This window comes from Ciconia boyciana, chromosome 2 (assembly GCF_034638445.1).
Source record: "Ciconia boyciana chromosome 2, ASM3463844v1, whole genome shotgun sequence".
Lineage (NCBI taxonomy): Eukaryota > Metazoa > Chordata > Aves > Ciconiiformes > Ciconiidae > Ciconia > Ciconia boyciana.
Genome location: NC_132935.1, coordinates 11,351,016 through 11,378,157, shown reverse-complemented (window position 1 = coordinate 11,378,157; position 27,142 = coordinate 11,351,016). Strand labels below are relative to the sequence as shown.

General features: G+C 47.5%; 1 long non-coding RNA gene across 6 annotated transcripts in view; it reads left to right on the top strand.

The window, feature by feature from the left end:
* The window catches only part of LOC140647366 (uncharacterized), an 80,235-nt gene that overhangs the window by 33,283 nt on the left and 19,810 nt on the right, over positions 1-27,142 (top strand). For all 6 annotated transcript variants that reach the window (XR_012040742.1, XR_012040745.1, XR_012040744.1 and 3 more), the window contains one exon: positions 8,716-9,083. This is a non-coding gene — a long non-coding RNA (uncharacterized lncRNA). The remainder of the gene's footprint in view (positions 1-8,715; positions 9,084-27,142) is intronic.

The window sequence follows — 27,142 nt, the reverse complement described above, 5'->3', positions numbered from 1 at the left end:
CATTCTGGGAAGCTGGGATGGTTCACGGTGAACCAGCCAGATGTGGGAAGCCGTGGTTCATTTTGACCAAGGCAAGAGAGTTTGCAGCGAAGTTTCCCAATTTCCTGGGAATCCCGCAGCGATGCCCAGCGAGGGAGCCCGGCACCAGGCTGCATGTTGGGATGCAGCTGAGCAGCTCTGGAGGTGGAGCAGCAACTCCCATGTTGTACCTGTGAGAGCTCTTGCAAGTCTTTGGGGATAGACATGGGCTGGTGGGAGAGCTAATGGTTTCCTTCCTGCCACGTGCCTGCATATGGAGCCAAGGAAAGAAAGAGGCTCTTGTTTGAGCCCACCAGCAGCACAGGAGGTGAAATGGTGCTCACTTGGATGTGAGCAGTGGGATGGAAACCTGGGCGAGCGCCAGCTTCCAGTGGGTGGGCAAATACCAAATGTCTGTTTTGTAAGGAATTAAAAGAATTTAAAAATTAAAAAAAAAAAGAAGTGTACTAATTAGGTGCCCAATCAGGCTTATCTAGAGCTTCTCCTCTCTGGTGGATGGGACCGTAATCACCACATGGTTCGTGTGCCCTTCTTACACACTTCGCTGGGTATACGTGAAACTCTAAAGTGGTTGCATCCCCACCAGATATAACAAGTGCCTTTTGTTTCTTTTGGAAGAGGAGAAGTCAGCGGGTTGGGAGGGCTCTCCCCTAGCAGTGTTCATGCAAAAATGCCTTTTCTGTTTGGCCAAACTCCTCATAATTTGTAATCTCCCATTCGGGTCTTTTGTCGTGGCTAGTGGTTGCTTCCTGCACGCTTGTAGCAACTGCGGAGTCACCAAGGGCTTTTCAGAAGTCGTGGAGGACTCTTGTGGGTTCCCAGCTGCCTTTCTTCTGCATTTGTAAGAGGTGATGTGACATTTCGGTCCAGCTGTTGAGTGTGCAGATGCAGGCAGCCTTGTCCCCTTGTCCTGAGGAGGTTGCTGCTGCAGGTGTGGAGGTGGATATCTAAATGTTTCAGTAGCTTGAACTGTTGTAAGTGGACATTTTTTTTTGTTACATTTGACATCAGAAATGGAAGAAGTACTGGTAACACTTCATAAAATTTTTACAAACATGAACCCCTCTGATTCCTTTTAATGGGGAGGAGAACCACTGCTGCGTTATCCCTGTATGTTGGTGACTGGGTAGCAATGGTCTGTATCTGCTGTGGGTATCTCCTGGTTCAGTTGTTGAGAGATTACCAAGAAAAACACAAACTTGGTGTTTTTACACACATCATATAACTGTTTTATGGCAGTGTAGGTCATGGGAGACTTTACCGCCATAAGACAGAGCTGAACCCCCCAGCAGCAAGGCTAGCAGCAGAGAGCTCATGGCTCCCGGCACCTCCCTCAGCCCAGGGTGTTGCCAGAAGGACTTTGCTCACAGGTCAGTACCAGCAAAGACTTCTGGAGATGTGTCTTGCAGTGAGGAAAATACTGCGTTTGCCCAATTATGCTTGAAAAAATGTCCTGAAAGGAAGGGTGGGCCAACAAAAGCCCAAGCGTAGCCCCAGGGGTGCTGTCAGGGAAGTCCTTTTGCCACTGCTCTGCATTCTGCTTGTTGAACTGTGTGAAGCATCCTCTCTGTGACGAGTCTGTCCGTCTGGTGGGATGAGAGACTTCTTCACACTTTTGACTGGTGAAAGCCTGCGAGAGGTCCAGCTGTGTCGGTAACTAGTTGGAGCTGGGTGGAGATCTAGACCCAGCCCTCAAGCATGGTTGTCCTAAGACGTTGTTTTCCATGTATGCATGTAAGACTGAAATGAGTTGGAAGAGCAGAAGAACAGGTAGAGATGAAGCGTGAGGCTGTACACGCTGGAGTCCTGGAGGATAAGGACTAATGTCCCAAGAAAGCCTTGCACTCCTTGTCCCCGCTCTGCCTGTGACGGGCACTGCTCTCCCTGGTGCGTTTTCAGAGGGGTGTTGCAAAAAGCACGTGCTGACTCTCACTTCTAAAACTAAATGTGATGGGATGGGTTGTGCGAAGCACCCTCACATGGCCTTTCCCACTGCCTCCATCCTGCAGCTCCCCACAACCTGCAACCGGTTACGTGTCCTCCTGCGTCTCTCAAGGCCCATGTGCAGCAGGGAAGATGAGATAGATGTAGCTTGGACCAGTGTGGCTCTGCTTCTGGCAGGGTGGTGACCCATCTGTACCTCCTTCCCAGCCAGTGCAGAAGGGCAGGAAGAGTCCCCAGTAAGTGTGAAATATCTGCTGAAGAGAGAGCTGAAGGATCTGCAGTTGCTCTTGCAGCCTGGCCGGGTACCATGTAGGGTTGGTGGGTACCATGTTGGGGTGGTGACATTGGTCCTCCCTGGGCTGACTGATGAGCTTCACTTATCACAACTGTCAGGAAGGGCCCTATCTCCACCCAGCTGTGGAAACCTGCCTTTCATTTTGATGCACAGATCTTGACTTTTCTTTTGGTCCTTGAAGTTGATGAGTAGAGATTATTGATTTAAATGAGAGTGTATTTAAGAAAAAGTAAGCAAACAAGCAAAACAAAAATCCATTTCCTCCTGCACTTGAAGGGCATAGCTTATCCCTCAAGCTTATCGTGGGGGCCAGCATTTCTGTAAACAGCTTTGAAGCCAGAATCCACAGTCCTGGAAGAGCAGGAGGCATGAAGTGCTGTCCCTTGCTTTACATCCCTCTGCACTGGATCTGCAAGTCTGATTTTCACCTCACGTGCGTCCCATGCCAGCAATGTTTGGGAACTGAGATCAGCGATGGGGACCCTGCCCTGCAGTGCCCTGTGCTGCTGCGCGGTGGGAACGGGCAGCTGGAGGGAGAGCGCAGGGGTACAGCTCCTCTGGTCTCACCCGCACCCAGCTAAAGCTCTAAGTGCAAGACAGGGACAGTTTGTGCTGGGGTCTTGCACAGATGTTCTGAAATGAAAGAAGGGAAAAAAAAAAAAAAGGCTAGGCTTTTTTTAATGAATCAGCTTGTTATTGAGTGACCCACACTCTTGGAGCATCACTGAGCGGTCAGGTGGATGTTCCTCCTACCCAAGGAGCCTGATTGCATCTCAGAGGGAGCGTGGCCGTTGTCTGAGCTGGAAGTGGTTCAGGGCGGAAATGGTCATTCTTGACAGACTTGTTTTTTCTGTGACCTTTCAGTTTTTCCAGGTGAGGCAACTCAGTATCTCTTGAGAATGACACTCTTTAATTCATTGTAAGGCATCTTTTGTGAAGAGGAGGATGTATGGAATGCTCTTTTCCGTATTAGAGGTGATTTCGATAGCATGAAATAAAATTATTTTTCTTGGTACTATCCCCTACTAAGTTGGGGAACATTCCTGTCCTGAATACTATAAAAAGGCTATTTAATATTTACCTTACAGTTTGTTCCTTTGGTCTTTTCTATGCAGCAGTCTTCCATTTATTAGGAGAGTGTTTCCCCCCACTCCTCATTAGGGAACATTTTAAAGTTGTTTTCTCTTAGTAGAACTATGTCAGCTGGTGCAGATGGAGCATAAGGTTATTAAATCTTACTTTGAAAATGGTCCAAAGTGACATTAGGTGCTTAAAATGTCAGATTGTGGGACATTTGCTTAAAATTTTGCTTTTTGTCTTCTAAACAAAAGGGGTTAGAGGAACAGGGTTCATTGTAAGGCATCTCAGCAGTGTTTTAAATAATAGCATCCCTACTTGTGATCCTCATTTGGAATAATTTTGTGAAGACAAAATAGCATAGTCGTGACGTGCATTTTGTGTGAGAACTTGAGCTGTAAAAATAGAGCCCCTTGGTCTCTTGGGTGTTGGTTCAGGTTGGCTGGCAGATCCATACCGAGTGTGGGTGAAGAGCCCTGGATGGATGCGAAGGAGAAGAATTTGTGTGATGGTACCTTCAATGGAATATCTAGGCTTACATTTTGAAAAGTGCACTTTCTTGTGGAACTATTACAAGAGCTAGTAGTTCTTGGAAGCATTTTTATGTTGCCCTTTATGGGTTATCAAACAACTTGGCTTTGAGTGGAGCATAAGTTGGAGTTCCCAATCTACCGGGCAATCCTTCCATGCTTGTCTTTCTCCTTCAAATATCTTTTGGTTGGAGTTTGCAGGAAGGAATTGACTTTCAGAATGAAAAATGGTAGGGTGGGACATGATAAATGGTTCTTGCCTCCACCTTGTTTTCCTAAAATACTCTGTAATACAAACAGTGGGTTGTATTACCGAGGGTGTCTCAGACTGATGCAAGTTTACCAGCTTTTGGGGGTTAACGAGCAAACTGTAATGGTTGTCTTCTGATTTGCACTGCTAATTGGGTGTGCATGTGTCTTCACCTGGTCACAGGCTGGTGGAGCATCTGTGAAGTGCCCTCCCCTCATTAATCATGTCCCAGCCATGGCTGCTTTTTCTGATCTAGGAGCAAAAGCCCTAGCTCTAGAGACTGCCTGGGATATGGCTGTTGGCCAAGCTTGTGAAGCCCTCAAAAGCAGTCAGGTTACTCCAAGAACGTGGTGTTGCTGAGTGAGGAGGAAAAGGAGCAGCAGCCTTTACTTTTTTTTTTTTTTGGGGGGGGGGGGAAGGAATAATTTGTTTTTAGGGTTTTGTTTATTTCTGTTACAAGGACCTAAATATTATAGGCACATGGTAGAAGAGACTTTTGCCAGTGTCCTTCCATGACTCATAAAGTAAACGAGTTCATGTTTCCTCACTGATACAAAACACAAGTCCTGTTGACCTGAAAACCCCCTGATTTTTCCACTCTCACTGCTATGCCGGGTTCAGTCTATAGTTCTTTTAAAATTACATGCCTAAGAACAGGGAGGTAACAGCCAAGGAGAGGTTTCGGAGATGGCTTGAGATGATTCACCACCAGCTGATGTTATCGCAGGGGACAGTCTGGGCTTGATCCTGCCCTCTTCCTTCCACCGGCACCGGTGCTGAGCCTGCTTTGGCTGGCTAAACCAGGAAGAAAACCATTCCCCCGTGGTAGCTGGGATACCCAGTGTGGTGAACTTCTGCCCTTCAGCAAATACACCTGCAACTGTTCACTTAAAACAAGCTGGAGAATTTATAGAAAAATAGAAAAGTTGGGTTTTTTTCTTTCTTTTTTTTTTTTTCTTCCTCTGCTGTAGCATTGACTTTGATAAGTAGTCTCTGCACCTGGAACTGTTCTTCTGCATGGGGATGTAATGAAACCATTTTGGGATGTTCACCTTGTGTTTAGGAGGGGATTTTGGTGTCGGCGAACTGAGCGCATGTTGCCCACGGTGCCTGGTGGATGGAGCAGCACAGGCGAATGCCCCTGGTTCCATTCTTGCCCATAATAAAGTCACTGCTGGAGCTTACTGCAGTGGATCATGAGATTTAACAGGTCCCTTACTGCACTGAACTCACGTGACTGGGTTGTAATGAACATGCTGAAGTGGAAAAACAGCCCTTTCCTTAAAACAAAAAACACAGGCACAGAAAACACCTTTTGTTTTTTAAAATGAGCTATTGCACTTGGGACTCTTTAGTGGTCAAAATTTAACAGGTGGAACTCCTTATTCTTCTCTCTTCACCACCACCCACCTCCCATCCCCCTCTGTATTTCTTAACTGATTAGCAAGGAGCCTCTTAACTTTTTTCATGTGGCTATTAATCATTCGGGGGCTTTCCATAGCAGGGCACGCTTTGCTCGCTGCTGGTTTCTTTCAGCTCATGTCGACTTGCTCTTGCTGCCCTTGGAGAGGAGCCGTGGGCTCAGAGTGCCGCTCTCTGTGTCGAGGCTGATGCCTTATTTGCTCAGAGCTGGACATGTGCTCAGGGCATCGTGTTTCTTCGTCTGGGTGATTGAACTGTAGTTGTGTACAAGTAACAGAGTTATTCCTCATCAAGGGACGGGGAGGATAAATGTGTTTTTGAAGTGTCGGCCCATGACTTGCAAAATCTGGATGTTCTTCAGGGCTTTGCTGCCAACCAACCGCATGACCTTCAGTAAGTTATTTAGGGCAAGACCTAAACTGTTGGTGTTAGGCAGTACTCCTAGGCAGTCTGCAAGGAAGACCCTCCGATTTGAGGGGGAAGCAGAAGGCTGCTGAGAGCCTGGACTGTGGTGAGCTGGAGATAGAGGTAGGATCTTCATAGCAGGTAGAGTGCTTAGCCTTAATGACCTGGCACATTTTAAGGGTAGAGTCCAAGGAACTGGAAAGTTGACTTTTCAGGCATCTCTCCTCGGCACAAGAGTTTGAACTTCATCTGTATCCCAAACTGGGCAGTACTGAGACAGTATCGTCTCCTTACATCCAGGGGTGGAAGGTGCTGAGGATCCTCCATACCGTGAAGGAAGATGGTTAAAATGAACATTAATCATCTGTCATTGGTTTATCAGTTGTCCCAACCCTTATAGCCTGACTAGAAAAGCCCATATGCTTATGTAAAAACACAACGTGTGCAAGATGCTGGTCACTGAGCTCTTCCATAGCCCTTCGGTCCTGCTGCCGTCCAGCTGGGCTTGAAGGCAGATGGTGGGACTGATGCGAGTGGTGTGGTGTATGTGAGGTGGGGGGAGAAATAAAAGGAGGAAAACAAGAAAATGACGTTTTTGCTCATTGGACAGTGAGGACCGTTGGGCTCGTCTCCCAGGAGAAGTGAGCAAAGTACATATTGACACATCCGTGGTGGAGCTGGGACAAAAAGCCCTGCTGCTGCTCCGGGCACAGCACGACAAGGGCTGGGTCTACAGGGCAAGTCTCATTTCTCTGGTGACAGAGATTTATCTCTGTTTGCATGCTCATATTTTACAGGTAATTGGTTTATAGAGAAAACCGTTAGCTCAAGGATTTTATGCAGGTGTTCTTGCAGTAGAGAAATAGGTTTTACAGGCATTTTGAGTGTCATATAGTCATCAAAGTGGTTGAGGGTTGCTGTGTAATTGGTGGGATGGGAGTTATTTTGGGGGATTCGAGTCCTTTTCCAAAATGTTTTCATCAGCTCAGGGGTTTGGGTCAGACCTTCTCCAGCTTAGGTTCATTTAACGGGGGGAGGTTAGGGAATATTTCATTTCCTAACTCTTCCCATCACTGGAAAAAAACTAGAAGCAAGGGCAAGGCAATTCAGATTTCTTTTTCCATGAATTAGCAGACCTCAACTGCAGCTCCATCTGCGAGCCTGTCTACAGACTGCTGGTTGCCTTGTACTGCGTCGCGTGCTGGGTTTTGTGGTTAACAACCCAAACACATTGCAAAGACATCGGATTTTCTTGGGTTACAGTGTCGTCCTGTCCATCGGTGGCATCGCGACCCAGCTTAGCTCGGGTTGCGGTAAGGCTGCATCTTTGCTGCAGAGAAGGCAATTTTTGTTGTTTTCCCTAGGGAGGAAGAAGTTTTGATTCAAAGCAGGTTTCGTACTCGAGGTGATTTAAACATGATCAAAGTCAGTGGAATTTTATTTAAAATAAACATGTGATTCTCCTAATCAACCCTTTAAAGAGAGCATCTGGGGAAAAAATGATGGGTTTTTATACATCTAATTATTCACTTGATATTTTGTTTTTTATATCCGATGACGTTTCTGCTGTTTGAGGATAGGTAGGACTTTATTGACACAATTAGCGAAACAAATGATTATCACACTTCTTATTTAACCCTGTGCTATTTGATCTATTTGCTTGCACTTTCATTACTCCTTTGCTTGGTTACATTACACAATGTTATCACCTTCCTGTGCTGCTGCAGCTAAAACAAAGTGAAAAAAACCCCTTTTGGCTCTCAGCTGCTCTCTGCTGTTTTTATTACAGATGAACTAGAAAGCAATGTTGGGCAAAGAGTTATTTGAGTTTGCTTTCAGTGCTTGCTAGGCATTATTTCCAGGCCCGGCAATCGCCTGTGTTTGTGTGACAGTTTTCATATCTTAAAATAACAAACAAAAATTCCAGCAACTCTATTCCCAGCACAATTAGTAAGATCAGATTAAAAAAAAAAACCAACCCAACCAAAAAAACCCCAGGTTACGATGGTTTTATATACATCAAATACTAGAATCTGTATGACTAATTCCCTGGGTATTTTGAGCCACTGTGCTGGGATGTGTTTATTTTCTTTGAAGGTGGAGGTGGGAAGCGTGGCTCTGCCTGGTAGGAGGTCAAAGAGGGTGGTTGTACTCAAGAGCTGCGTGTTTCTGAGATGTCGGGGGTAGGATCCCGCTGGCGGATTGGGCCAGACCTCAGCGTGGACTCCTGATGTTGTGATGCTCCTAATGGTGGATGGACGTTTTCCTCTGAAATGAGGAGGGCAGGTGGTCCTGCTGACTTGCCTCCTTACAACCCTTTCCATCCTTCTCTTCCCTGGTAGAGAAAACACCTCAGGAGGTTTAGAAGGGGTGGAAAAAAAGGAGAGGGGAGGAAAACTGTGTCCTTTCCTCTGACCAAAAAAAAAAAAAAAAAAAGAGGGTTTTGGAAGGATCTGTTGGTTAGGTGAGAACTTTTTTTTTTAATCGCTGGCTTGTTGTCCTCCTCCTCTCACATCACCTGGCACGTGTGAGGCATCTGGAGGTGGTGGTCCCATGGTCTGCCTATGCTCAGGGTGACATTCATTTAAATAAACCATGCAAATTGGAAAAAAAAAAATAAAAAAAGGAAAAAACCCTAAAAACTTCCTACTGTGCAAAAATAAATCAAAAGATACGAGTTTGCATGGGAATAAGCCTCATCCAACGTGGCAAGAGCTGTCATGTAACGGCCTGTCCCTTTCTTCTCTCTGAAGGTCCCAGCCCCACGCTTCCCAGCAGTCCCGAGTAGCATTTGGAGGAGCCCAGCAGAGTGGTCCTTTCGGTGGCTCCCAAGGATTTTTAGGATCATGGGTTGTATGGACCCCCAAAACTCTCTGGAGAACGTTGGCTGCGGATGAAAGCATCTGGAAGTTCCTACTGTCTTTTTACCCTGTTTTTTCCTGGGTCACCTCGTGTCATTTGGGAAGGAAGCCTCTCTGTCCTGGGGATTATAGCAAACCGATCACTTACTGGAATACCTCCCCTTGCGTTTTCTCAAGATGAAGCCATTGCTTTACCCAGCAGAAGGATATTTTTTCTTCTCCCAGAGCTTTTCCAGTGCAGCAGCGCTCATGTCCAGCAGGTATGTAGGTGGTTTTCTCATTCGCTAGCCAGTTTGCTTTCCTCATCATTAGGAGTTCAATCATTTTGTTTCCTTACTAGCTTCTGCTACAGGTAAGACCTTCCAAAGTCCTTGGTGCCATGCTCTGAAGGTGGCTTTTCCTCATTAGGACACAGACACAATTTGAGATGTAGGTTTGTGTGGAGCGGTGGGGTCAGCTTCTCCCGAAGGTTTTGATGCCCAGCCTGAGCCTCGCATCTGAGGAGGGGGATGGAGGATCCTTATTTCTCCTCCTGGGTCGCCCTGGACTCCCGGGCAGCTGCCTGCTGTGTTTGTAACCCACAGCCAGCACCAGCCGCATGTAGATCAGCTTATTGGGCTTCGTTGTCTGGTTTCGAAGGAGATGACAAGAGTGTTTAATCAATTTTTCCTCTTCTTAATTTAACAGTATTTCTGCTGAAGAACGTCATTTTGAGGATGATTTATCCCATAAAAAAGGAGGTGGCTTTAAATTTTAAAATGAAAACTATTGTATTCAATATAGACATGGTAACTCAATAGCTGTAGTGATAACAACCAAATTTGCATTTTTATACTAATTTACAATGAGTTAGATATTTTTGTGAAGGTGACAAGCTTTTTTCCATTTTCTCTAATACCAGAACCAGATCATTGTGTTGGTGTCTGTGGGTATCGGTTTGCTGCAAAACTCATGCTTTTTGGCAGTTGCACTGGTTTGGGTTAAATCAGCTCACGTGTGCTGGCAAACAGATCGCTCCTTCTACAGGGTAGAGACAAAGTTAGCTCTTTGAATCTAGCTTAACTTAATTATTTTTACTATACAGAGAGGAGGTGCTGAAGGGAAAGGGCTGAAAATGCTTTGCTATACATTTATTCTGCATTCCCATCAGCATTTGTGAGGCATTAAATGTTTCATCTTCTTGCTTCGTAAGTGCAATTTTGCATCAGATTAAAGGAAGGAAATGGGGGGGTAGAGCGTGTGTGTGTGGAAACAAAATTGGTCACCTTGCTCTTGAATTTGACTGCAACCCATAGGCCAAATGGAGATGGTAGACAAAGATTTGAGGTTAAAAGGGTTCTTTGCTTTAAGTAGCAGGAAAGTCAAGCACTTGCTGTGCCTGTAAGAGAAGCTAGAATTAACCACGGGGATTTGGACACGGTAGGTGAAAAGCAGCATCATGCCAGGTTGGTGGGGATGGTCAGTGGTCAACCCCTGAGCAACATGGTCACGTGCCAAGACAGGACCTTCTCCAGGAGGACTGCCTGGAGGCTCAACCCCGCAGCGTCTGCAAGATCCCACCCCTCAGGGAGGATGGAGACCCCCGGTGTTCCTTGCATGGGCTTTGTGCTCTGCTGCAGAGGCATCCCTTGGGACTGGGATGTTCAGCGTTTGACTTCCCCCCGCTGAAGTGTGCTCCTGCTTTGCTCACTTGGCATGTTGCAGTCTGGCTCAAATGACATAGAAAATGCACTGAAAAATGATTGTATTTCTTCTGCATGATGCCTCTTCTATACATCTGATGGCTTTCTCTGATGGCCAAGAGAGAGAAGAAGGGCAGTTAGGAAATCTATATTCTACAGCTGACTCCTCCAGGGACTCCATCTGTACACCTGGTGAAGTCACCAAATATTTTTATTTGTTTGCTTGGGTCCACATATGATGACATTACGTATAGTGGTATTCAGGTTTTCTCTTCTCCCCTAGCTTTTTGTCCTTCAGCACACAGAAACAATTTACTAAACTCAAATACATGCTGCTGAGATTCACCTGGGCTCACCAAGCCAAACTCCACTCTCATTTAGATCTGCTGCAAAATGCGGGTTTGCAATTCAGGTTGGTACGTTGTTGTGTGTTGGGCAGCAGAGCTGGGATCACACACTGAGATGCCCCTGGCTGGGCATTCTGATAGCTTGGGCATCCTGGGATCCAACTGTCCTCCCAGCCCTGCTGGATCTTCTGCTGGTGGAGTCAGAGGGAAGGCATGGCCGGTCTGTGCAGGATCTGGCCCCGGGTGAGCAGTCCGGTGGGTACCAATGTAGAGCAGCCCCGGCAAGGGCTTTGCTCAGAGCCTCCTGATCCTGTGCACCAAATTAAGAAATGACTAAAAATCCAGGATTTGCCTGTGTCTTTGGCTTGGGTCTCAGCCCTTCATTTGGAGATAAGAGTTTTCCTTCCTTAACCGGAATTAACTTTCACGGGTGGGCAAGCCCCGCTGTGTGGGTTGATCAGGAAAGTTGTTCAGCCCATTTTTCTCTCTCAAGAATACAGAACACAGCTTTCCCATCACTGAAATTTCTGGTGTTTTATTAACCAGCTCCTAACAAATTTTAAGGCACCTAAGGAAGAAGCATCACTGGCAGTGCGAGCTTTTTGTCGACAATTAAAGCAAACACCGTTGATATCTAAAGTCCTTTTTTTTTTTTTGCGGCCAGCTGTTTGATAAAGATGTTGCAAACCAGATCTCCACTTGTTCCTGTAAGATGTGAAAAGATCCTTTGTCAGCAGTGCGTTGCGGTGGAATGAGCTTTATCTTTTTTATGTAACTAGGAGCTTGGGCTTTCCTCCTTGCAGGCAAATAAAAACCTAATTAGAGCCCTGAACACCTCTAGAAGACTTGGAGCATGTGTGCAAAATGTGTTTATTGGTCTCCTCCTAGCCCTTGTTGCTCAACCTTTTAGGAAGAGCATCTCTATAATTTGATGCAAGGGAGTTCCTTGGGTTTCCTCTTGTTTAGAGAGCTGGAAGAGTTGTAATCACCGCTTGTACACAGATTTGTTCATGGATCTTGAGTATGAGAAGAGGTGTTGGCTACAGTTCTACAGAGTACAAGCAGTGCTCAAGGTCACCCCAGAAAATGGGGTATCAGTTGCTCTGCTCCAGGTGTGCAGTCGCTTTGCTGCTTCTGGAGATGCCTGTTTGGAGACCAAACAAAACCTGCCCATTACCTGGGTAACCTAGAGCAGCCCCAATGGTGCTTGCCTTCTGCGTTGCGTGGGTCTGCGCTGACACCAAGCAAGGAGAAAAGCTGCGGTAGAAGTACCCCGAATCTTGCGTTCTGCATTGCCCCTTGCAAAGGGAGTCACGCACGGTCTTGCAGGCACCTGAGGGCCGGCCGGTACCTGCCGGTGGCCTGAGAATTAAAGCTTGGCAAAGAACGGTGTATCAGTTGCAAATTTACAGCTGTCTTTTATGGGGAAGAAAAATCATCTCGGGTTTTGCTCAGAGCCGGTCTCATCCTGCGCAGACGTGGAGCAACTTCAAAGGGTGTATAATTTAAGGCTTTCCTCTCAGTCAGCGTGAGCATCTGGGCTGGGGGGCTGCCAGGTGCATCCCTGCGTGCTAGTTAAATGATCAACCCCATCAGCGTTTAAAATGCTCGTTGGTAAAATAGCAAAGCTTTTTGGTCAGGGTGCAGAGTGTTGGGTCAAAATGTCCTTTGGGGGGTAGGTCTATGGACAGATGCATGTTATTAATTAAAAAAAAAAATACAAAAAGCTTCAGTTTGGCTGCTTGTGAGGGTAATCTATTTGAGTGTGTGTTTCAAAAGCACACAACTAATTATAAAAATCACGGGTGGGCTAAGTCGGTATTAACGATGGTTGGATGACAGTGAAAAGCAGCCCGGGCACATTGCAGGGATGTTCTTGTCATGACTAACCCCTCTCCGTCTCACTCCAGAGGAATTTTTTAGTGCCCAGCACAGACAAGCACTGAAATTGCAGGGTTGCAGAAGTTTTCAAGTCTTTCCCCAGCTGGCAGCAAATAAAGGAATTGCAAGTATTTATTGGTTTAAGGGAAAAAAAATAACCTCAAAGATATAAAATAAATTTGACAATGAAGCTTTTTGTAGAAAGTCTTACTTTCTTTATGGTTTTGTGAGTCAAATGTATCGCAGCCTGGCAAAGGAAGAGGGTTTAATCTACAGATGCTGTCTCTTGCTTGATGGTTTCCTGCTTCTAAAATTACTCCTAATTCTCTGGAATTGGGTCTGAAACTAGTTTCAGCTTTCAGTTTGTGGGCAACCTACCTTACCACTTCAGCAGGCTGGATTTGCAAGGGTTGGGGGCAGCAAATGCAAGTAAGTGCTTTTAGAGTTTCTTATCTTGGCTACCCAGTGTCCATTTGCCACTTTTAGAATATTTACAGCTGAATCTTTGGATTCGCTTCTTCCTCTGCTCAGGAAAAGTCCTGAAGCTGCTGATGCTGAAATTTTGCTTCAAGCTTTCTTTCCCTGTCCTGCCTGGGGGGTTTGGATGAGAGCGTGCTCAGGGCAAGGGATGCTGATGGACTTGCGCTCATCCTGCTGCTGTTGACCCCAGGATCGTGGTTTGGAGTACGTTGGCTTTTGCTCACCGGGCAGCAGTGAAAGCCAGCTCAAGCAAAGCAAATTAATTGTGTGTCTCAGTCCTTAGGTTATGCTAAACCTTCCCCTGCTTTTGCAGTGTGTGCTTTCGCTCCTTAGGTCTGCCCCTCTCTTGGGGTGCTTGCTGACAGCATTCGTGTGCCATTCGTGCCCAGACTTGGTGCCCTCTTTGCGGGGTGTCTAATTGGGGATACACAAGGCCATATTTCTATTTATTTCTTTTTCTATTTCTATAAATAAATAAATACATATTTTTAAAGGTCTGAAATAATTGTGCTCGTATGCGTTGAATGGTCCTCTATTTATCGGTTCGAGATGTTGCTCGGTGCATTATATTGACTAAAGCATCACAGTCATTACTTTCAGAATAAAGATCTTCATGTGTGATCTTTGCTTTTTCCATGAGCGCCTGCATCTGCAGGTGCTGACTTACTATGCACAGTTAATACTTAACTATCTGCTGACTTACTGTGCTGCTTCGGGTTGTAAAGAAGCAGTGAACTATCACAAGACGTGTCATTGCTAAAGCCAGCAAAGCAAGAGTATCTGCTTGGCTCCTGAATCCTTTGCATTGCTTTGAGGGGCTCTGCGGAGCCGAAGGTGTCGACAGGCTGTTTTCTTGGGCTCCCATGTGCTGAGCAGCATTATGTGGATTAATATTGGAGGAACTTGTAGTGAAATTTGTCTCATGCCACGAAAATGTAAAGCCTCTGAAGCTGGCTGGCATCCCAAGGCTGCGAGAGGCCCTTGGAGGGGCTGTTTGGTGAAGGTGGCAGGATTTGCACCGTCCCAAAACTGTGAATGGGACATGATCTGAAGAGTTTGTAATTAAGTTTTAATCATCTCCAGGCTGGTCTGGTTGCTGATTTCAGGCAGCAGACAAAAACTGCCAGCCAGGAACGGCTGCCATGGGGCCAGCTTGCCACCAAGGGAGGGCATCTGCCCGATCTTCTGGTCCTGCGGCGTGGAGCCCATTTCAGAAAGACAAAATACTGTTTTGGGCAATTTTTTATCTGAGAGTGTTTCTTGATCTGGAAGCAAATCTCGCACCCATACTCCTGGTTTTTCCTTGGCAGTGTTTCAGGGATCCTGTGGTTTCACCGGCTCTGCTTTTGCAGGAAGCCATCGTTGCACCACCTCCTTTTTACCTCTGCAGCGTCAGAGCCAGGAGGTCGAATTAGAGACCTGAGGCTCCAGCAGCAAAAAGCGGACCTGAGCGTGTGCTCTGCTGCTGTGCAATTAAAAAACCTATATATTTTTATATAGGTTATCGTAGATAAGTTGGGGGATGAGGCACAGATACATCCCAGCCCTGGTGCCTCTGGAAGGTGGACCCCTGCCCACCGTCCAGGCGAGAGGTCCAAATCCAGCCTGGGCTTGACACCCCAGTTTTCCTGGCCGAAGGGGAGGGCTGGGGGCATTTGCCAGGGTGCGGAGCGATGCCGGGACCCCCCCGGTGCCCCAGCTCCCCGCAGGCCGTGGGGCTGTCGCTGCCTTTTGGCTCAGCTGCCTCCACAGCGTGGATGTGGATGTGCTCGCCCGCCGGCTGACAGTATCCCTGTGGCAAATGGATGCTGAAGTGCCATCGCCCTCCCTGCTGGCACCATCGCTCGGTTTTCATTAAGCTTTTTGCAAGGAACAGCTCTTTCTGCTGTGCGGTTTTATCCAGGGCTGTATTTACATCAGCATCAGGTGGTTTTCGTTTGACCTTTGCCCTGCTTAAAAATTAAATACCGAGGTACTAGGAAGAGAAGTAATCTCCCAGATAAGCATTTTTCCCTGCTTTTCTGTAATTCATGGGGGAGCTGGCTTGCCCTGTCTGTGGATGACTAAGGAGGAAATTCTTTTTTGCTTAGGATAATACTGAAAGTTCACTGGAATTTTTTTTATCATGGGTTTATCACTTCCTCCCTTGGAATTCCTAACTCTTACTGTGCAAGGCATGAAGAAAATAATGGTGACCGCAAGTTATGGAATTTGCCTTCTGTGGGAAAGATGCTGAACAGCTAAATGGTGCTCTCAGGTTTGCATGGGGGATTTGCTCCATATCCAGGGATATAAACAGGCTGGGAAAGAGTCACGGATATTCTAGCAGCTACTGTCTTTCAAATGCTTTTTTTTTTTAATGTTGAAGTTAATTAATGCTCATATCTCTTGAATATAGGTGAGTGTAAGCCCGCTCATTGTACAGACGGGGAGGAGGTCTGGATTTATTGCAGGTCTCTGAGAGATGGCAGGGTCAAAGTCAAGTTTATGTGTAAAGAGTTTCTGGTTCATCTTGTTAATCTCCAAACCTCCCCTTTTTTATAGAGGGGATCTGGATGTGTGTCTCTAGAGAACACAGATGGAGTTTGGCCAGAGAGACCCTGCCTTTTGGTTAACGCATGTTTATTCTTACAGCGTTTGCTTCCCGGTGATGTTACGGTGATTGCACTGTCAGTCCTCCTGCAAGGGCTCGACAGTGCTGCCGAGAAGCTTTGACACTGCAAAGCATTGTTTACTTATGAAAGTGTTATTATATTTTGAATATCTATTATTCATCTCTTGTGCTAAAAGTGACGTTATATCATAAAATTGCTCTTAGATTTCAGAGCTTTGAGGAAAAGCTGTTTTTTGTCCCTGGCTCCCTGTGACAGTACTGGGAAGTGCTTTACCCTTTGTATCTCTGTAGTCCTCTTTTATGAATCGTGAGTGATGGCAGGAAAGTATAAAAGAGCTCAGAGGAGCTGGTTTTGATGTTCATAAAAGGCTTTGATAAAAGATGCAGCACATAGACTTCATATTATTTCCTATTTTTAACTTCTTAAGAGCATAAAGTGCTCAGATCCAATATTTATGTAAAAGGGGAAAGGGGGGGGGCTGTATTTCTTCTTTTTCTTTCTTCTTTTTTTTTTTCTTTTTTAGGACCAGGTGAATTAAAATAGAAAAGTGTCTCTCTTCTGTGCCCCAGTAAAATGTGGCTTTCTTCCGTGAAGTATCGGTAAAGCTGGCCCCATGGTGTTAACGGTGTGGATGATGCTGGAGGACACCAGCTGCGGTTTCAAAGTCTCCTTGGTCGTAGGCTTGTGCCTTCAACCTCCCGGTTACGGCTGGCTCCAGTGGACCCGCCAGCCGTGGTGATGCGCGTGGCGAGGCGTGCGCTTCCGATAACAGGTCTCTCCCCCAAGACCTGGAGAAATAAACCATGGGAAAGCCAGGGCAGCTCCTCTCCTTTCTCTAAAAGTCTGATTATGGTAAAGGCATCTCTGTAATAAGTAGCTGTGCTTGCTCTGTAGAGATGAGAGGCTATGTGCAGGCTGGGTAATTGGGGTTTTACTGATGAAAGTGTTTGTCATTATTTCCAGCCTCCTCCATGTTGCAGTCTTCCCTTTAATCTCATCTGTCAGCATGGCTTGCTTGTGGTGGGCCTGTGTACTCATGCATATTCATATGCATGTACATATGAGCACATCCATAAAACTTAATTGGGTGCTTCCCTGTGTGTGTGTGCATAGGCATGCCCGGATAGAAAACACGTGTGAGGAGGAGGGTGGGCAGCACATGCACGCGTGGCACTGGCACGGCCATTTGCACAGTTGGATTCTTCATCCATGCAAGGACCTTCACGCTGGATATCGAGACTCCTAATGATGGCAGCGTGCAAACCTGACCTTGAGATCCACCTGACAACAAAAGTCATCCTCTTGCTCAACACCACATTTTCTGTTTTAATGGGGAGAAATGCCTTGAGACACCCTGTACAGGGAGAGAATGAGTCCTGTCATTCCCTGGGGAACCCCAGGACAGAGCAACATTGCTGAGTCCCACCTTGCTGCAGCACTGAGAAAGAGTTTATTTTGATGGGATGAGCACAGCAATAGCTGTTGTTGTTGGGTTTGAGTCCTTCAGCAATGTGTGCTCATCCAAGGGGCTGTTCAAATCAGGTGCTGGGTTTGAAGTAGCTGAACTTGAGCAAAGCCGTCCCAACCTCTCGCCCATCTGAGTTGAATAAGTACCTTCTGCTCAGTTCCTCACGTGGGAACTTCTGTGCGAAAACATAAAAATGAAGGGAATTACCAACCTTGGGTGGTCATCGGAGAAGGGTGTTTGCTTGGGTGGTGTCTCCCTGCCCCTGCTGTTCCTCTGGGAGCTTGCAAAGCTGAATGCTGAACATCTACAGGGTGAATGCTCCATCAGGGTATGCCGGCACGGCACTATGCCCACTCGATAGCCTCGCCTCTCGTGTGCACCTTCGTGGTGGTGACCCCCCCGTTATACCCCAAATGGAAGACTCCCAGGAGTGTTTAACTGGGCCTACATGTGACTTTATGGGATGAATAAATGGAAATCACCACGTCTGAAGCAAGGTCTAATTTTTTCCTTGGCTCACCCGTAAAGCTGTGTACCACCACGTGCAAGAAGGTGCTGTCATCCTCTGCCGTCTGACTTGTTGGACTTAGCTAGCTTATAGCAGAAGTGTGTCGGCACATACAGGTGTCTTTTAAACTTCTGACAGGTTGTCCAGTTAGCCAAAAAGTTTGGATATCCTCAGTTATTCTGTAGGATATGGGAGGACTTTGTTGTGCCATTGGAGTGGACGCTATGGTAAACTGGAGAAGCTGTTACTGAATCCAGAAGAGACAGAAGGGACAGGTCAGGGTAGGACTTGTTGGAAGGGACAGGTCAGGGTAGGACTTGTTGAGCCGGAGTGACGCCGTGCCGTGCCCCACCTGCGGCAGGTTGGTTGCATGGGCCCGGAGGTGTTTGCACCCTGCCTTGGTGCACGCTGTGCAGCAGCTCCGGTGCTTCAGTTGCATTTCCAGAAGCAATCCAGCCGCCTTGCTGCAAGTCGGGGAGGAATGGGCTCCGGAGCACGTCGGGGGCTCCCCAAAACCTGGGGCTCTGTGGCACTGAGCAGAGCTGTGCCAAAGCATCTTATGAAATGTGGACCTTGGCTGGCGGGAGCTGCAGTTGTGCTTCTTTTGAAAGAAGCTGGGAAAGGTGCCCCAAAACAACCACTGGAGAAAGTGTCCAGAGGAAAGGTCTGGTAAGCGTCAGGGTCCCCTCTGCCATGTTTTCAGCCTCTTCTGTAATCAGCTGTCATTTCGGGATCTGGGTGTATTGGACCTCAGCGAGTATGGATTGTAACTTAAACAAACAGGGACTCTTCTATAAATATTTAGCTTGCACTGTTTAGGAGCTTGCTGGGAGGAGGAGACAAAATAAATTTAAAGTTCATGACTGTCTAAAAAAGCTATTGGAGGATGGCACTTCGTCACCAGATCAGCTGGCATGTAGGTTTTGAATTCCTCCTTTTTCCTGAAGAAAAGGATGTATTTTTTTCCTTTTTTTTTTTTTCCTGAAGAAAAGGATGTATTTAACCATCCTTTGCAGAGACATAAGGTTGCACTCTTCCAGTGTTTACACGGCTGCATTGGGGATTCAAATCAATGCAAAAGGTCGTCTTCAGCTTGGCTGGTAGATCTGGGTGCCCAAGAGGAGCCATGGTATGGAGTAAATGGATGATGTTCCCTGGCCCTACGCATCTTTCTTTGCAAATTTGGACTGGTCATCTGAAGTACGTACATCTGCGTGGAAGAGGGGAATGTGTCTCTGAGCGTGTGCTTTTATCTGGCCACCTCCATACCAGGACAGCAGCTTGCGCCCGGGCTGGCTGCTGACGAAGGAGCTGGGGTCCCCAGCAGGGCTTGTGTAGACAACGCTAAATCTTGGGCAGCCACATTGTTCCTGCTCTTGCAGAAGCCTTGATAGCGAGGTAGAGCTATCTCTGTCAGCCTTTTTTGCCTCTTAAATATGAAGATAGTATCCTTTTTTTACCTTGCAGAGCTCTTGCAAGAATGGGAAAGAATGAAACGTACTGATAAGAAATGGTATCAGTAGCTGAGACAGGGAGAGGCACGCGTGCTTTGAATAAGCAGGGAACTTCACCACACACAAGAGTCTGGGATTATTGATTAAAGAAGAAAAAGGAAAAGATCAATCATTGATTATTTTCTTTCTCTCTCCACTTGCTCTTCTAATACAAAGTACTTGCAGTTAGACTAGATGATGGTTGTAGGTCCCTTCCAACCGAACTATCCTATCCTATCCTATCCTGTCCTATCCTACTAATATAACAATAAACCCGAAATTTTTGGCGTGCCCTGTGAGATGCTTTGCAACTGCTTGCACCACCCCTGCCCCTGGCTGCAGCATCCTAGGGCTTTCTGTGCCGGGATGCTTGATGTGCCCTGTCCCCGTGGTCGACTGCTTTACCTGGAAGATTAATGGCAGAGGAGAAAATGTCAGGGAAGGATGGGTAAGAAAAAGGCAAAATCCTTGTTTTCCAGCTCGTTGAAACCACTTTTGGGGTTTGAGAGAAAATGTCAGTGTTTGAGTTGGATGGGGTGGCAGGCTTGATGGTTTTTCTCTTTCAATAGTTTCTTTTAGTGCCCTTCCTAATTGAAAAGGAGGGGTTTAAATTATTAATGTTTTACCTCTGAAGCGGAGGGATTCCAAAGCCTTTGGCAGATCTCTGCTAAAGCATCTAACGTAGAAAAGAGCCTCATGGTTTTTCCCAACTCCATCTTTGACAGAAGCCCCTCTTTGTATCCACGAGAAGCACTAAATCTGCAGAGGTGGACAAAGAGCTTGATTTATGTAGAAGGCAATTTTCTCCAATGGTGTTTGGCCAGAAAACATAAAGATGATAATGATTTTTATTTTTTGGCATAGCCTTTGCAGATCCCTGTGTTTCTGACTGTTGCTGAAGCAACACTCTGCCGCGGGCAAGTGCCAGCGCTCGGTCCGAGACGCTCGGGTGCTGCCTGCAAGGGATGGGTGCCCTTACCTGGTCATTTTGGCCCCACTCCCTGCAGCATCCTGGAGGTGATAGGCAGCTGAGACTTCAGACATTGATCCTCACCAAAGCTGTAGTTAGAGCTCAAGCCTCTGGTTAGATTTACGACACATTTGCCTGCTAAACCTCCCCGTTCACTTTGGGTATTTGTCCTGATTTTGTACCAAATCTCCTTCTTGCTACTTGAACTGAAGAATAAAGTATTATAACTTTGGCTCGGGGCAGCTGTCCAAGGGATATATTGGGATACACTTGGCCTTTGAAAAGAAGGACTTTAGTCTCCAGCCCTGTCAGTCCCTCTGGCTCCTGGAAGTTTTCCTTCCAAATGGTTACTTCAAACCTCAGAGAAGAAGTTTGTGTTTTTTCGGAGCTATGATTAATACCGTTTTTACGCTTCGTTGCAAAATGCCGCACGATGAATGAGACCAGCAGGGTGGTGGTTTATGGGGGGGGGGGAAATCATCAAACAAATGCTTTCAGACGCTGTTTTGGAAGAGTGATGCGTGTGTGTTATATAATCTCCTGCAAACTGTGGGGTTGCGTTCCTATTAAAAGGAAGGGAAAAAAAAGGCTTAAACCTCATCTATGGAAAGAATGTCAGAAGTAGTTGAGAAGTTGAATAATTACAGTCTTTTTTGCACCAGGTCAGTGAAAGCTAATTTAACGTGCAGGATTGCAATGCAGTATGTCTTTGCAATTACGGAATCACAGGATGGTTGAAGCTGGAAGGGACCTCTGGAGGTCATCTGGTCCAGCCTCCTAGCCCAAGCAGGGCTACCTACAGCCAGTTGCCCAGGACTACGTCCAGTAGCTTTGGAATATCTCCAGGGATGGAGACTCCGCAACCTCCCTGGGCAAGCTGTGCCAGTGCTTGGTCACCCTCGCAGTAAAATTAGGCATAGCGCGTTGTATTTCAGCGAGCCAGTTGTAGGTTCCTGCTCGTTCCTGGTACAGCTTGGAAAGTTTGGGGATGCGCGTGTGGTTTTGGCTCGGAGTTGGCTTGAGTGTGTGGGGGACGTGGGTCTGCAGCTGAACCCTGTGGCTCGGGCTTGCAGTGCTTGGTTGGGGCTTGAGAGCCGGTTGGGCTTGGCGCAAGGTGCCAAAAACGGTCCCCTCGCCAGCGTGCCAGGAGGCTTGCTGCGTGGTGGCAGGGTGTCTGAGAGCTTGTGGTCCCTCTGGTTTGGTTTTGAGGCTGTGCCTGTAGCTGAGCCTCCAGCTAGCTCTGCTGACTTTTGCTTCCCTTCCCTCAACATTGCGTGCCTATTCCCAATCAGCGAGTCACTTTGCCACAGGAATCTGGGACTCGTTTATCAGCATAAAATGAGGCTAATTACACCTTTGAAGTGCTCAGCATCAGTGGAGCTGCAGCATTAGGTGCTTCCCCAGAAAGCCCTGTCTCGGTAGCAGATCCTGGTGAAAAGAGGCCGAGGGGTTTACTGTGGCTGCGTGCCCAACCTGTCCCCATCCTGGGGACACGGAGGATGCTAGTGCATGTGGGAGGTCACCTAAACCCCTATGGGGACACTGGGGTCAGCACAGATTTGGTTCCTGGTGGCTTCGTATGCATCCCTCACACATGGAAAACAAAAGCAACGCCTAAGACTATGCTCAGGATCTGGTTCCTCCGCTTGGTCTCTAGTGTTTCCTCCTGTCCTCCCTCCATGGAAAACAGTAGCCCTTGTTCGTTGTCCTGGGTGCATTTTTTTTTTCCCCTCTAAGCCACTTCCTTTTCGTGCCGTTTTGGTTGTGGATCCGTGATGGGAATGGCAGGAATGAGATGATGGCTCCCAGTGAACGCTCCTGCTGTCCACAGATGTGTCCCGTCAGCATGGTCAGCCCTTGTGCCAGTGACAGGGGTGTTTTCTCATTAAAAATAGACCACAGACAATGCCACTTCCCGAGGACTGTGATTTATCATTTAATAACAAGTGGTTACTCATTTCCTTCGGAAAACTTTCTGGAAGTGTTATTTTGCTTTCTCCCCTTGCTTCCTTTTTTTTTTATTTCCTTCAAAACCCTGCATTAGCCTTCAGAGCCACTGTGTCTGTTAAATGAAGTGTTCCCTTTTCAAGTGGAAATCATATTTATGATTTAAAGATCATGAAAAAACAAGTCTTAACCCTTTGGGTGTGAGCTTTTTGTAAGCTCCTGCAGCTGTGAAGTCCTAGCTCAGCCAAGGGAAATAGCAACGGAGAGACAGCTGGGTAGGTGCGACTTGAAGAAAAACGGTGATGCTGATCCTGAATGTGGAATGGATGATCTGCTTGATCTGACTTTAAAGAAAATTTCAAATAACTGCAGAAGTCGTATCGTCTGAGTTGCCAGCTCTTAACTGTGATACCTCCTGGTGTAGCAAGTCCTCCTGAAGGATGGAGGGCTTGCAGAACTACTAGGCAAACTCATACTAAGTCTGGTATTTTAGTGACTTTACCAAAAAAAGTGCTGAAAGCTGTTGAGTAGTTCTTGAGGAAATCTTGACAGCTCGATAAACAAACTCAGGAAATGTGCTGAAGATGAAATCATAGTAAGTGGGTACTTAAGAAGCTAAATAAATGGTTTGCTGTTGGATCAGGAAGGCATTTTGAGGGTCAGTAGCAGATTAGATGGTAGACCGCAGAGGATACGGAAGACGAAATGCAACCAGAGACATTGCAGGTATTTTAGGTGATAGCATCTTCTCTTACAGTTGTCTTAATGAGCTGCTTTGAAGACAAGAGAAATAAATTCAGTAAAGACAAGTGCAAAACAGTGCTCTTGGAAATCGGATGCATGTACCCAAAACCAGCAGTAACAGGTTAACTACAGAAAGGGATCTGGGAGCTGCAGTGAATTACAAGCTGGTTGTGAATTGACAGTCAGATGCCGTTACAAGAAAGGCAGATCTTGAGTAGCCCACAGAAAAATGGCAAAAGTCATAATTCAGTCTCGGTTGTCATATAAAACCTCACTTGAAATACAGCATCCAGTCTCAGTCCCTCTATTTTTAATATGAAAGCAGGTGGCTGGGGAAGATGAAGCTTCTCTTTGGGAAACTTTCCTTGTGAGGAATATCTGGAAGATTTGCATATGATAAACCTAGGGGGAAAAAAAAAACCCAAAACAACCCACAGGTGTCGGGCCATGGGATCCTGTCTTCAGCAGTAATTTTGGAGCCAGGTATCTCTGGTCTCCTGGTGTTGGCTGTACTGCGGCTCATCATGTGGTCAGTTGTGTAGCCACATCCTATACGTCCACACTGTGAGCTGGGACAAGGAATTTCTGTTAGTATAGAAAAAGCTGAAAAGCGTCGCCAAAATTATTTCCAAGTATGGCTATGCAGTTTTGCCTGGATAATGGATGGCATGCAGGAGGAGGGAAGGAGAACAGGGAGAGGAGAGGTGGTTGAGCACCTGGTAGAGTTGAGACTTGAAGGGAATGTAGCAGATTTGAGACATCCAGGAAGGTGGTGTGAGGAGTGCAGCACCCGATGTTTCTCCATGTCTGAGGACAGGACTAGAAGAAAATTATGTACAGGGAAGTGCTTCTCTGGACGCTGTCTTCCAGTGCATCATCTCCCGTCGTGCCTGGTAGCAGCAGGGTAGGCTGGCATTTCTCAAAGCGTAGGTTCCAGCTCCTGATGGTGGTGGTGAAGGAGAATGAGTGATGCTGGAGCTGGCCCAAAAAGCATTAGAAACCGCTTTGTTAGCAGCACAGCAGCCCTTCCCGGATGGTGGGGCGAGCGGTGCTCGTCGCTGGGAACTGCAGCCGAGTCCTGTTTCCTTCTTGGCAGAGCTGCGCCGGTGTTGCCTTGGAGAGCGGCATGAAGACAAACGAGCCAAGAGAGGGTTCAGGGCTGGGTGGCTGTTTGAAGTCCCTTCTGGACCAGTGTTTCTGCAGTCCTTGCATCCAGATTTTGGCATCGCTTCTGGCCCCGTCAGTCCTGCTGAGGCCGAGTGTCCCAACACCTCCTGCTGTTCCGAATCCAAATTTCCGACGTTACTGCATTGCACTTGGTTTTTTGGCTCTTGGGAGTAGTTTGGTTGACCACAAATTGGTCACTCTGTGCTGTGATGCAAGCTGATGATTTCCTCCCCTGTGGATGCTTAACCAAATACCCCTGCAACTGCCATCTGACGGTGATGTTACTCGGCTGGTGTTTGCAGCCGGTGGGAATGCTCTGGAGCCATGCAAGCCTAGATGATTCAAGCTGATACTTATGCTTATGATTAAATGCTAAATGCCTGGTCTGTTCTGCCCTACCAGCTGTACCCCCCGGGGAAAAGAGGGGTTTTACTGCAAGAAGAAAGGTTATTCTGGTATTGGTTGGTTGATAATAAGAATGCATAGCATCAAAGCTGAAACAGCGTGTGCTGGGTTTTAAAATCACAGGAGGATATAAAAGTGCCTTGAAGAGGAAGATCATAGATAGGCAGACCTACGGGATACGCCTGGTCTTTTGTTGTAGGCTGCAGAGCTTTCCCCTGTGGTTTGCTGGGTTCCCTTGCCTTGCTGCGTCCTGCACAGCACAGAGCCCAGCGTCTGTGCCTGCTGTCTTAGAGGATGTAGATGTGAGCCTTGCTAGGAAGATTTAGGCTTCAGTTCTAGCTATGTTGATGCTAAAATTCACCTAAAAAAAAAGAAATGCTTGCTATGCTTGCTTGTGACATGTGTGACATGCTGACGCTGAATCTGATTTGTGTTGATCTAGGTTGCTTAAAAAATAAAAGCAGCATGGTAATTTGTCTTAAAAAGGGTACAGAGAAAGTGAAGAAGAAAACAAGCAATTTGCTATTCATTGCCTTTTCAAAGCTAACAGGCTGCAGCTTACAATGGGAAGAAGTCAAATCCACGGGCCGTTCCTACTGTCAAAAGGAGTGACCACCAAATGAAGTTTGCTGGACGGCGAGCTTGTGGCAGGGCTGGTGTGGCAGTACTGCTGATAGCGGAGCTTCAGAGCTCTTCAGTCTGGTCAGTCAAGTTGTCGTGGCGTCTCTGGGATGTGTCTTTGGGCATGTGGAAAACCCATCTTCTGCAAAACGCAGTGGGTGGTTTGGGCAGTGCTGAAGGTCTTTATTTTCTCAAATGCTCAGAAGGGGCAGGGAGAGCCTCGAGCATTGGGGGTGAGCTGTTTTTTTTCTGTGGCTACTCCCAATTTGCACTTCGGGAGCACGCAGAATAATGTCTCTAGGCTTGCTGTGTCTCTCCCTCGGTTCGCTTCTGCTCGCTTTCCTTTGGCCGCTCACTTCCCCAGCTGCCTGATGGATTTTGGACTAGAATTGCCTTCTGCTCATTTTCTCACCTGTTACCTTCCTCAGTGCTCTGTTACTTCCCAAAAATGAGAGTGAAGGAGAATAAACAGAGGTGGGAAAGCCCTACTTCCCTCCCCAGAGGGTGCCAAGCCCGGCTCCGAGGCAACGATGAGCGGCTGGAGGGGAGCGTGCTGGCCTTGAGATGTGCTTGCAGTGCTGCTGTGGTGAGCCTGTATCCCCCTGGTCACTCTTTTCATGCACGGGCATTCTCTTTTCTGGCATAACCCTTGCTCTGCATTTTCCAGGTGTTTCTCTGTGCAATAACACATGTATCATATTAAAAAAAAAAGTATAATAAAATGGGACTAGCGGGAGCTGTGAGGCTTCTGGGTTGGGTTGGGTTGGGTCACTGCCTCTGCCCGGCCAACACGGGAAGGAGAAACTGTTCCCACAGAGCTGCAGCGACCGAGTCCTCCGGCAAACAGCCCTGCCTGCATGCAGCCGGCCAGAGTGCCTCAGGGCAGCACCAGCGCCGGGTCTGCACCGAACCCTGCTCTGCCTAACGCACCATCGCGGCTGCAAGTCCTGCGCCCGGTGCTCACATGGGGATGTCGCTTGGGGATGTCTCTGGAGGATGGGGTCGTTGACACCCTGGCACACTGCTGTGCTTGTATTAATGAGTTCGTGGGGTAGTCCTGATGGCTGTGTCTACTGAAATCTCTGGGCGCGCGCAGCCCTTTTGCCCGGCTCTTGCAAGTGTTGGGGTTGTTGCTGGCTCCTCTCACTTGTTGGTGTGTTTTGGCTGCTCTCCGGTGCTCCCTGTGTTTTGGCTCCCTCCTTCTGTAGATTTGCACCCCATAATCATTATTAGCAGAGCTCCCACTAGCATGTGCGCTCTTCCTCTCTCTGCTTGGGCTTGAAAAGCCACATGGACGAGTCTGCTCACGCTTGGTCCAGGGGAGACCCTGTGTCTGCATCTGTCCTTCCACCCACCCACGTGTAATGGGCAGAGGGATGGGTCGGAGGAGAGGAGCTGGGTGCGAGTGGGTCCCCAGATTTTCCCCTCACGTCACCCTCCACCTGCACTGCAGATGGAGAAGAGCCGTTACGGTTTTGCCGCCAGCCGGCCCCGACCGATGGCAGCGGTGGTGATGGGGCACGTGAGCCTGAGGAAGCGCCCGTGCTTGGAGCTGCCATGGCCAAGGAGCCCCTGAGCTCTTTGGGGAAAACTGTTGATTAAAGCAGCATTTCGTGCTTTGATATGGGTGAAAGGAGGGGTCTTGTGTTAATCGATGAAAGGGTCACTTTGGGAGTGTGGAGGTGGAAGGGGCTGGTGGTAGTCCGAGCCACAGGTTTCACAGCCCCCCCCCCCCATCAGTGGGTACCAGGTAGCTTTCCTGTGACCCAGGCAAGAAAGCTGCTCATCTGGGGGCAGCATCCATCCTGCTTTGCCACCATCTGTCTCACCTCTGCCTGCCTGATCCAAAAATCATTCCTGGAGGCCGACCCCGAGGCATAGCTGTGGCCGGAGGAGTAGGATGCAGGACCCCAGAGTGGGACTCATCTGGTACCCGCGGGGAGACGTTTGATGTTGTTGTTCTTCCCTCGATGCGTTTGTCCGAGGGCTGT